This window comes from Acipenser ruthenus, chromosome 5 (assembly GCF_902713425.1).
Source record: "Acipenser ruthenus chromosome 5, fAciRut3.2 maternal haplotype, whole genome shotgun sequence".
NCBI lineage: Eukaryota > Metazoa > Chordata > Actinopteri > Acipenseriformes > Acipenseridae > Acipenser > Acipenser ruthenus.
Window position 1 is genome coordinate 18,767,290 of NC_081193.1, and position 12,433 is coordinate 18,779,722.

At 37.8% G+C, this 12,433-nt stretch overlaps 1 protein-coding gene across 3 annotated transcripts in view; it reads left to right on the forward strand.

The window, feature by feature from the left end:
• The window catches only part of LOC117402546 (kelch-like protein 29), a 164,841-nt gene that overhangs the window by 117,900 nt on the left and 34,508 nt on the right, over nucleotides 1–12,433 (forward strand). The gene's annotated exons all lie outside the window — the stretch shown is intronic.

A 12,433-nucleotide genomic window follows, 5' to 3' on the forward strand; every position in this document is an offset into this window, starting at 1 on the left:
ACCAGAAATTTCTCTGCCACTGTCTTTTTCTTGCCATATCCGTTATAGGGCGGCTCACACTCTGAATGTTCTCAACCAGTTGTACACATGCTTCACTTTCCTGTTTTGTAGCTCTGGGTTCATATTTTCCAGTTTCCATAGCATGTTGTCATTTAGCAAGTGAATGGATTTTGGCTGGCCATTAAATATACAAATGCTTACTGCCTCCCCTAAAATGTGCAATGGATCAGTACTACTTAATTAAAATTAGGTGATTTACAAGTTGTTCATTGGTAGCTGTGACAGGAGCTGTTTGTTCTCTTTTGGATGAGCCATTGAAAGAATGGTCTGCCAGACCTTGGCGTACACATACTGAAGCTGAAACACTTCCAGTGAGGTGGTTTACTTGCATAAAGCTTACTAGAACTGATGGAAGCAAGGTTATATCCCAACCACTTCAATGAAACAACACTGTTTTTATCCCACTTGAATACCAATGGTGGGAGTTGCCATTCCAATAGGCACTTGAAATGTATGGTGTTCTACTGTGTCTGTAGAAAAATAAAGCTACTTTTGAGATTAGAAAGGGAATGTCGGTGAGCGACTGTAGAAGTGTTAATATGGCTGAAGTGATTTACAGTACTTCTCCAGAAGATCACACTCCTCAAATAATATACATGGAAATCATGCTGTGACTGTACAGTAACACTGAGAAAGATGTCTAGATACTCTAAAAATGGATATTCACAAGGACAGAATTTCTGTTATAGTGTAACAGATATAGTAAGACTCTTACCATGAGGTTAAAGTGCTGGTGAACACCCATTGGCTTGTATGTCATTCTCACTGCACCTATGCATTTGAACACATCAAAGCACATATAAACACCTACAACGTCTGCAATAGCCAACAGTAATTTTATGTTTTCTTACCTTGGTGGTAAAAAATAAATGTCAGAATACCATGGGGGGAGCAATATGTGTTTCATGGAATCTCTAGTTTAATAAAAGCAGCATTGTTGCAATGGAGCACAAATTGTTCCACTACACTGCAATACATGACTGCCCATTGATAATCAGATATTATCGCCTGGTCAATGATAATCATTTATATATTTAATGACTGATAGAGCATATTAAGCACAAGAGTAACATTCTCGTGTGCACTGTAAAGCTCAGAATCATCTCAACACCACCAGAATCACATCACACATGTACCTTTTGAAATGGGGTTCAGAATAGATCAACAGCATTACTCCTCAACTTGCATTGGGCCCTGGTCTACTTCTTGGCTTACATTTCAGTGGGTTTGCAGAGATAGACTTTAAGGTGCAATGCGTTACTGTAATATCTGTGTAAACATATATAGCCTTAAGTATTTTCTTCTTAGTCAGTTCTTCTATGTTGTCAAAATGTTTTGCAACCACCTGCTCAAACCCTTTCCTTTCCCCACAATCCAGTGTTTAAAAATGCTAGGTTATCCATAATTTGCGATTTGCTGCGTGTTTTGTGTCGGTAAGTGCATAGCTGGTATTTGGAACATACAGTGTCTTTATACAGGGTAGATGTCCGTCCACACCAAATAGACCAATGGTTCATAACTCCCTATCTCTGAATGCTTTTGTTTTTCATAAAGTATGTTTATTTTATTTTTAATATTAGCTCTGTTAGGTGTGACTTATTTTTGGCCATCATAAATGTAGGCTATTACAAGGCAATATAATTTGAGTTGTGTTCCAATATTCAGAGGTTACATTCAAAATACTTCTGTGCCCCCTGTGAGAAATGAAAAGCATAATATCCAGTGACAGGGCTATAATACAGGCATTTCTTTGGTGTGTATATTCAATGGCCAATGCATTCATGTATTCCAACCTAAGCTTTCACACCGAGTTTTGCATGCAGTTACTGAGTCCTGACATGCCTGCATCAAACTGTAAAGTGTAGAAACTTTTATTTATTTATTTATTTATTTATTTATTTATTTATTTATTTATTTCTCAATCTCAGCATGTTTCTTGAGCAGTTTGAGGGTATGAACTGCATGACAAGTTTTTAAAGCCACTTCACAGAGCTATTTTTAAAATTGTACAGATAGGACTTATGTCGGTTCTACATGCATGTATTTCCAGCAACATCCATACCATAAAGTACCAGCAGTAAAAATAGAGCTGTGTGCCTAAAAAAAAAAAAAATAAACATTTCTGTCATTTTTTTTGTTTCAAGCAGCTAGTTGGAAACTAAATACTGTACATAAATTCAACAGAGATGCATCTACTTTTACAAGACAGAAATGGGACATTTCCCAGGGGTACTTCCAAAGTTGTCTCCACTGGTGCCCAAACAAAGCTCAGCTTTTACAGATGTAAGGCATACTGTACTTAACTGTAGGTATTGTATATAGACATTTTAGCTGAAAGGATAAAGTTATTGTGACAAGTAATCTTTGACTTGTTTCCTCTGTTAATTTGGACCCTTTTACAGTACAGTTGGATGCCAGATTAATTTATTTAATGCACAATGGCAATTAAAAGCATGCACCACATTAATTTATATTGTGATTATTACCTGTGCTTTACATTTAGCCTTCTTTGTGTGTGTGTGTGTGTGTATATATATATATATATATATATATATATATATATATATATATATATATATATATATATATATATATACACTACCGGTCAAAAGTTTTAGAACACCTCAATTTTTCCAGTTTTTATTGAAATTTACGCAGTTTAATGTCTCAATGTACTCTGAAATTAAAGCATAGAACAAATAAACAATTGGAGATAAAAAAGAAATCATGGAATCATTTTGTTTAACAAAATTTAATCTAAATTTTTGACTCAAAGTAGTCACCTTTTGCAGATATAACAGCCGAACACACTTGTGGCATTCTTTCTACAATGGAAATCAAATATTGTTTGGAAAGTTCTTCCCAACACTGTTGCAGAAGTTCCCACAAATGTGTCGCACTTGTAGGTTGCTTTGCTTTCACCCTTCTGTCCAGTTCATCCCAAACCAGCTCGATGGGGTTTAAGTCTGGAGACTGTGCTGGCCATTCCATGATTTGAAGCCTACCGTCTTGTTCTTTTCTTCTAAGGTAGTTCTGACATAGCCTGGTCATTATCTTGCTGTAGGATGAACCCCTGACCAACTAGGCGTATACCAGAGGGTATTGCATGGCGCTGCAAAATGCTGTGGTGGCAGTTTTGGTTCAGGGTGCCACTCACTCTGTGCAAGTCGCCGACTGGATCCAGCAAAAGAGCCCCAGACCATCACGCTTCCTCCTCCATGTTTGACAGTTGGTGTCACACACCGAGGAACCATCCTTTCGCCTACTCGACGGCGTACAAAAACCCTGCGTGATGAACCGAAGATTTCAAATTTTGATTCATCGGTCCATAAGACCTTCTTCCAGTCTTCAGTAGTCCACTGGCGGTGCTTCATGGCCCAGGCAAGCCTCTTTTTCTCATTTTGCCATCTCAGCAATGGCTTTCTTGCTGCCACTCGACCTGTCAAACCTGCAGCTCGAAGTCTTCTCTTCACAGTTGAAACTGAGACTTGCTTACTTCGACCAGTGTTAAGCTGTGCTTGAAGCTGTTGTCCTGTGAGCCGCCTATCACGCAAGCTGTTGACTCTCAGAAACTTGTCTTCTGATTCTGTTGTGGCTTTGGGTCTGCCAGACCTCTTCCTGTCAGAGTTTCCTCCAGTTTCCAAGTGCCTTTTGATGGTGTAGGAAACTGTACTCACTGACACCTTGGCTTTCTTTGCAATTTCTCTAAAGGAAAGACCTACACTTTTAAGGGTTATAATGGTCTGTCTGTCTTCCTTTGTTAATTGCCTTTTTCTCGCCATTATGAGAGCAATATACTACTTCCTGCAGTACAATACTGTCCAAATAATGCTTTAAGAGGGTGTAGTAACACAGTCTGTTCCAACACTGCTTTTATATAGACAGAGGGTTTGTAAGTAATCAACAAAAGTTGGGACACCTGTAGGAATTGTTAGCATCAACTTTCAAGGCTTAATTTACTTCCATTGCTGCAGAACAGCTGTAAGTTGTTAAGCCATTACTTGTTCCCTGAAAAAGGCCTTTTTGTATAACTCTGAAATGTACATTATTTTTCAGTTTTTGGTAACCTAAACTTTTTTTTTTTTAACCTCTGGCAGTTTACCGCTTACCATTGTACCATTTCAGGTTATTCACTGGACTTGAACTGCTTAAATTTCAATAAAAACTGGAAAAACGGGGGTGTTCTAAAACTTTTGACCGGTAGTGTGTGTGTTTGTATGTGTATATATATATATATATATAAGAGAGAGAGAGAGAGTGTGTGTGTGTATAAAAAATATAGATATATATAGATATATACAGATATATACAGACGTGCTCAAATTTGTTGGTACCCTTACAGCTCATTGAAATAATGCTTCATTCCTCCTGAAAAGTGATGAAATTAAAAGCTATTTTATCATGTATACTTGCATGCCTTTGGTATGTCATAGAATAAAGCAAAGAAGCTGTGAAAAGAGATGAGTTATTGCTTATTCTACAAAGATATTCTAAAATGGCCTGGACACATTTGTTGGTACCCCTTAGAAAAGGTAATAAATAATTGGATTATAGTGATATTTCAAACTAATTAGTTTCTTTAATTAGTATCACACATGTCTCCAATCTTGTAATCAGTCATTCAGCCTATTTAAATGGAGAAAAGTAGTCACTGTGCTGTTTGGTATCATTGTGTGCACCGCACTGAACATGGACCAGAGAAAGCAAAGAAGAGAGTTGTCTGAGGAGATCAGAAAGAAAATAATAGACAAGCATGGTAAAGGTAAAGGCTACAAGACCATTTCCAAGCAGCTTGATGTTCCTGTGACAACAGTTGCAAATATTATTAAGAAGTTTTAAGGTCCATGGAACTGTAGCCAACCTCCCTGGGCGCGGCCGCAAGAGGAAAATCGACCCCAGATTGAACAGAAGGATAGTGCAAATGGTAGAAAAAGAACCAGGGATAACTGCCAAAGAGATACAAGCTGAACTCCAAGGTGAAGGTACGTCAGTTTCTGATCGCACCATCCGTCGCTTTTTGAGCGAAAGTGGGCTCCATGGAAGAAGACCCAGGAGGACTCCACTTCTGAAAGAAAAACATAAAAAAGCCAGACTGGAATTTGCTAAAATGCATATTGACAAGCCACAATCCTTCTGGGAGAATGTCCTTTGGACAGATGAGTCAAAACTGGAGCTTTTTGGCAAGTCACATCAGCTCTATGTTAACAGACGAAAAAATGAAACTTACCTACAAAAGAACACCATACCTACAGTGAAACATGGAGGAGGCTCGGTTATGTTTTGGGACTGCTTTGCTGCGCCTGGCACAGGGTGCCTTGAATCTGTGCAGGGCACAATGTAATCTCAAGACTATCAAGGCATTCTGGAGCGAAACGTACTGCCCAGTGTCAGAAAGCTCTGTCTCAGTCGCAGGTCATGGGTCCTCCAACAGGATAATGACCCAAAACACACAGCTTTGATTGCAGTGATTGCCTCTAAAGGTTGTGCAACAAAATATTAGGTTAGCGGTCCCATCATTTTTGTCCATGCCATTTTCATTTGTTTTCTTATTTACAATATTATGTTGAATAAAAAATCAAAAGCAAAGTCTGATTTCTATTAAATATGGAATAAACGATGGTGGATGCCAATTACTTTTGTCAGTTTCAAGTCATTTCAGAGAAAATTGTGCATTCTTCGTTTTTTGTGGAGGGGTACCAACAAATTTGAGCACGTCTGTGTGTGTATGTATGTGTGTATATATATATATATATATATATATATATATATATATATATATAATATTAATATAGATAGATAGATAGTTAAAAGGTTATAAAAAGTTCCTACTGTAATACTAAACTTGGTGGGAATTTCTAGACAAGTTTAAAACGTACAAACCCAATGAATAATTTTTAACTTGACAAGTCTAATTATAAGCTAACCAGATAGTGTATGCTACTATGCTGCCTGTAAATTCACAAATGCATAGAAATAAAGATGGGTTTGTGTGCTACTTCAATGCATGAATATTCACAGTTTAGAGGTAACAGCTGACAGAAAAAGCAACTTAATTAATTTACACTCACTAGGTAACCACCTAGACACCTGTGATTTCAGCTAGACTGGGAAATGATAAAGACCTCTGTGTCCTTACATGCTCTTAGTGGCCCAGACTCGCATTATTGAGCGGGCACCTATAGTTAAGTATACTGCACTCTACCGTTTCTACATAATCCTACATCCTGTCCTGTTTCTGCTGTATCTTTTGTAATTCAACACAAGGATCAGCTGTGCATAATTAAGTGCAGACCCCTCTGTTGGGCTAGTGGACTAAACAGCCACACTGTGACACCACAAATAGTTTACTTACCAGGCAACTACCACCGTCCAGAAAACGAATGCAGTACATAACAACTCACTGAAGAGATTTGAAATTACCTGTGCATCATGCTTCTTAGTCTGACAGTTTAGATTTTCCCTGGAAGACGTATTGTAATACCTGTTCCTGGGGGTGATTTGTAATATTCAAAACCATTTAATCTTGGACTAGATTTATAAGGCTAGCATGATATGTAGTGTAGTGAGTGAGCTTGCTTCAGGTATTTGGAAGGTTAGTGCACACACTCAGCCTGCATCCTAACTTTGAACCCGCGTATACATTTCTTAATTTCAACTACAAAATGTATCTATTTTTTATTCCTGTTGAAATACAGATTAAATGTGTTTAAGTGTTGTTTTAAGCTTGCTAATGTTTTACGTTTTTTATCTTTTATGAGGAATAATGTCAATCAGAAGAAAAAAAGAAAACATTTCCATAGCACATTTAAATATACTCTTAAGAACATAAGAAAGTTTACAAACGAGAGGAGGCTATTCGGCCCATCTTGCTCGTTTGGTTGTTGGTAGCTTATTGATCCCATAATCATATCAAGCAGCTTCTTGAAGGATCCCAGGGTGTCGGCTTCAACAACATTACTGGGGAGTTGGTTCCAGACTCCCACAATATCCCACGATTTTACTCCTGTGTAAAAAAGTGCCTCCTATTTTCTGTTCTGAATGCCCCTTTTATCTAATCTCCACTTGTGATCCCTGGTCCTTGTTTCTTTTTTCAGGTCGAATAAGTCCCCCGGGTCGACATTGTCAATACCCTTTAGAATTTGGAATGCTTGAATCAGGTCACTGCATAGTCTTCATTGTTCAAGCCTGAATAGATTAAATTATTTTAGCCTGTCTGGATATGAAATGCCTTTTAAACCCAGACTAATTCTGGTCACTCTTCTTTGCACTGTTTCTAGAGCAGTGTAGTGAATTAGGTATACAAGTATCATTGATAGTTTGCACTCGAATTCCCTTAGTCAATAACCGACATTCACACAACATGTCAGAAATATCAAATAATAGTTTATTTAAAAATAAAAAGGGGTGCAAAACTAGGGCTCCCGAGTGGCGCATCCAGTAAAGGCGCTCCACGTGGAGTGCAGGATGCGCTCTATAGTCTGGACGTCGCGAGTGCGAGTCCAGGCTATTCCTTTGCCGACCGAGGACGGGACCTTCCAGGGGGCGGCGCTCAATTTGGCCGAGCACCGCCCGGGGGGAGGGAGGGTTAGGTCGGCCAGGGTGTCCTCGGCTCACCGCACACCAGCGACCCCTGTAGTCTGGCCGGGTGCCTGCGGGCTTGCCTGTAAGATGCCCGAGAGCTGCGTTGTCCTCCGACGCTGCACCTCTTGGGTGGCTGTTTGGTGAGTCTGCAGTGTGAAAAAAAGCGGTCGGCTGACGGCACACACTTCGGAGGACAGTGTGTGTTCGTCTTCGCCCTCCCAAGTCAGTGCAGGGGTAGTAGCAGTGAGCTGAGCCTAAAAATAATTGGCCATTTCCAAATTGGGGTGAAAATAATAAAAATAATCGGCAATGACTAAAAAAAAAAAGGGGGGGGTGCAAAACTAATCTAATATTATAGAAAAGAAAGGCTATTGGTTAGAGATATGTGTCATTAGTGTACAGTTCATTGATTCCATAGTCAAACGATTACAACGTCCATAACATCATTAGCATACATGGTTAATATACTAATATTAAATATGGCTTATCACACAGTGTGTCTAGAATTTTCAATATCCATTTCTCGTTGTAATCGATCATGTCAATATGCACAAGAATTAATTCAACTTCTCATTCAGAACGGAATCCAACATTCCAGTATCTAATATAGCAAATTAGTTTTACCATCTTAATTTAGTTTAGACGTTATGTACCAAACTAATATGTTATCAACCTCAATTGATGATGTATTCAAATTAACTCAGAAATGGGGCAATGATCAAATTCTCTGCATTTGTTAGTTTGGTTATTTTGGGCTGAGCCCGTCCACGTGGGGTGTTTCTCATTGGTTGTTCTCGTTCAGAGACAGCCCATTGTTCTTAATTGGTCCATGGCTTCGCCCCCTGTCAGCTGTATTTATGAGGGGTACTGTTCTCTGTCCGAGGTGTCAAAGTATACTCAAAACTGTCTGGCTTGCCTTCTGCAAGATACTGCTGGCGCCTAAATGATTCATTAAATGATAGGAAAAGATAAAACACTTGTCCAGCAGTTAGTGTACGACTCTTTCTAAAAGCATTCTTTGTCAGTGGGGGAGTTTGTGAGCAGAAACTGAGAAGACACAGAGAATGGCTTAAGACCCCCCTTTGTATATTTCAATTCTTTTAATTTCATACACAGAATGATATTATGACCCACTCTGACGCTACGGCAGCAATATCCTTTTTGTAGCGAGGTGACCAGAACTGAACACAATATTCTAGATGAGGTCTTACTAATGCATTGTAAAGTTTTAACATTAGTTCCCTTGATTTAAATTCAACACTTTTCACTATATATCCGAGCATCTTTTTCGGCATTTTTATAGCTTCCCCATATTGTCTAGATGAAGGCATTTCTGAGTCAATATAAACTCCTAGGTCTTTTTCATAGATTCCTTCTTCAATTTCAGTATCTCCCATAAGATATTTATAATGCACATTTTTATTGTCTGCGTGCAGTACCTTACACATTTCTCTATTAAAAGTAAGTTGCCATGTGTCTGCCCAGTTCTGAATGCTGTCTATATCATTTTGAATGACCTTTGCTGCTGCAACGGTGTTTGCCACTCCTCCTATTTTTGTGTCGTCTGCAAATTTAACAAGTTTGCTTACTATACCAGATTCTAAGTCACTAATGTAGATTAGGAAGAGCAGAGGACCTAATACTGATCCCTGTGGTACTCCACTGGTTACCTCGCTCCATTTTGATGTTTCTCCTCTAATCAGTACTTTTCTGTTTTCTACATGTTAACCGCTCTCTAATCCATGTGCATGCATTTCCTTGAATCCCTGCTGCGTTCAGTTTGAGAATTAATCCGTTATGCGGGACTGTGTCAAAAGCTTTCTGGAAATCTAAATAAACCATGGCATATGCTTTGCAATTATCCATTGTCGATGTTGCATCCTCAAAAAAATCACGCAGGTTAGTTAGACACGATCTCCCTTTCCTAAAACCTTAGGATGCTTGCTCTGCACCCCTGTTGTTAAGATAATTATTTGGTTGTATCAAAGTAAGAACGGGTTGCACAACAGTAATTTATATTCTAGAATCAGGGAATTTATGCAGCCCCATATTTAAAAAATTGCAATCAAATGTTTTTTTTTGTTTTTTTTTATACATTAAATCAATTAATTCAGGGATTATTTTACCTGGCTGATCTTTACTTTCCTTGTAAACAGACTATGCTTGGGGGAACGGGGTAGCGAATGTTCCCTGGGGCGCCCTGGTAGATGTTTTTCCTGCCTCCTTGGTCTTGGGTAGAAAAGCTTGTACTATTTTGCTGCGAGGTCTAATGATTTGTTGTTCTCAGGAGAACATTGACCCACTTTAGTACAGAATAATTAGCTTCTCAGCTATTCATTTGCTTCTATCAAGCAGACATAAGTGTACAGGGAAACCTATTATTTACAGACAGCTATAAATTTCACGTAATTTGTTTTTGCTGTTTTGAAGACTTCTAAGAATCGCAGGCATCGTTGCAATATAGTAGGCAAGATTTAAAGGTGAACACCAAGGCATTTGCTAAAGGCTACCACATGAGCTGCTTTTATGTTTACTATAGCATTCACAGTGGCTGCATAACTAATCACAAGCTTAGCTGCTACCGAGAATGATTTAAATTAGGCTGGCTGGCAGAGAGGTGGATATTGGTACAACCTGCAGTATTGCAGAGATACAAGCAAGAAGTCAAATGAATTCTCATTCTTTTGGTTAACTCTTTTTCAGTCCTAAATAACCTTACAAAAAGACTGCCACAGGATAACATATCAAATGGTTTCAGTGTTGTACAACGAAATCAGGAAAAATGGGCATAGATCCATAAGAGCATATTAGATTAGTGTACTCGTCTCCTGTTTTTCAATGGACTTGCTTTTCCTTCCCTTTACTGCTAGAGCAGTGTTTTACTGCATTGTTGCTCATTTTACACAGTGTTTATACATCAAGATGTTTGTGTGTGGATTCCTTGCAGCTTATTAATTCAGAACTGTTTCATATTGCAGTGCATCATGGAACTGTAATGTCAGTTTAAAAACAAGTCTACATGCTGTTCATCTTGAAGACATCATTCCATACAACACCAGGGGATAGTAGCATGGCTGTAAACTATGAGTATTGTGCAGTATCATTGATAGTTTGCATTTATTCCTGTCGTCTAATAAATGAGGATTAAAAACTCAACGATATAATATGATCTAAGCTGAGTAAATATCATCTTCATTAGTGGTGAGCTTCCATGCTGCAGTATAGTTCTTTTGCTTTCATTTGATTTGCTGTAGCACTAAGTATGTATGTATACATAACAACAATTACAAAAACAGTTAATCTTGTAAACTAGGTGAAATTCACACTAACAATTTTTCCAATAAGCATTCTTCGGGAGATATCATTTAGAAAGCACTGAAACATTTGTAAGAACTTGATGATCTCCTGTTCTCTTCCTCTGTCCACTGAAGGAAGGCCTGTTATATTTTAACTTCTGATTCTAGATTACTGATTACAAGACCACCTTAGCTTTATTTTTTTTATCCCCAAGCTGACAGCTATGGCCAAACTTTTTGCATCAACTTATAGAATTAACTAATTTTTGCTTCATAAAGTCGAATGAAACCTGCTGCATAATGTTTCATGAACATGTTGAATTACACACCGCTTTGTAACTTTCCACTGGCACAAAATTAAAAATGTTACATTTCAAAATCTAACACGAAATACTATACTACTACTATCCGGTAGACTTTTGCGATATCATTTTGTAGTTTGTTTGATTTACATGATGTTAAATAAAATATCTAAATTATTTTTTTTGTTTGTTTTATATATATAATTCATACAAATAAATAAATAAGTGATGTCTCCAATCCTAAAATTCTAGGTTTTCTTAATTTGTTAACTATTGAATGCCATCTTTAACCAAGAGAGTACATATATATGAAAGATGGATCTCTTTGAAAAAGGGAGCTGAGAGCAAACACTCAGTAGATCTGTCATGGTAAATATATCAAAGTATGAACAATAATAATGTAAAATAGATCCAAAATGGCAGCTGAAACCCTTTAATTCCAAGCGTGTTTGTTTATTGCTCAGAATTCTTACGTTTCCAGAAAACACAGAATGAGCTCTCTGTAACCAAATATTAAAATACAGTTGCATTACATTTAGAAAGAATTGCAGCAGGAAATGTCATTTCAACAGGTGTTTTTACGTGCATGCTGTACTGTTTCACATTTGTCTGTATTTCCATGGCATTCTCTGTATTTTAAAATATCTATTTTTTTCTTTCTAGCATGACTCATAGATTGGGCTAAGCCAAGGTGTGAGTGTGTGTAAAACTGTGGGCCACTGTTGCACTACTTGTCCAGCAGTTAAGCAAAATATGGCAACATTTGTTTTAGATAACCTAGCTCATGTACCCTTTTTTACAGGTTGTGTAATTTCTCTCCTGTATAGCTTTGTTTCTGCATATCATTTGCATACTCTATCTTATTGCCTCTTACATAACACCTGCAAAGGCCAAGTATATTTAACAGCTGTAGCAGAAATGTCCTGTTATTTAGTGTCTGAACAAAAGTATTGAATGTTATTGTCTTAATCTTCCCTGTGTGTGTGTGTGTGTGTGTGTGTGTGTGTGCGCCCCTTCTTTTTCCTGGTTTTGCAGTGTTATGGTGTTTTTTTGTTTTTTTATTTCTTTCTACTCTTCCACCTTTTAGGATTTTTTTTTTTTTAAATCTTATTTGTTTGCTTTAATTATGAAACGTGTTGATTCCAGTTTTGTTTCTGTTGTTTGTTGCTTGCATTTAGCCCGTAACTTACTTTT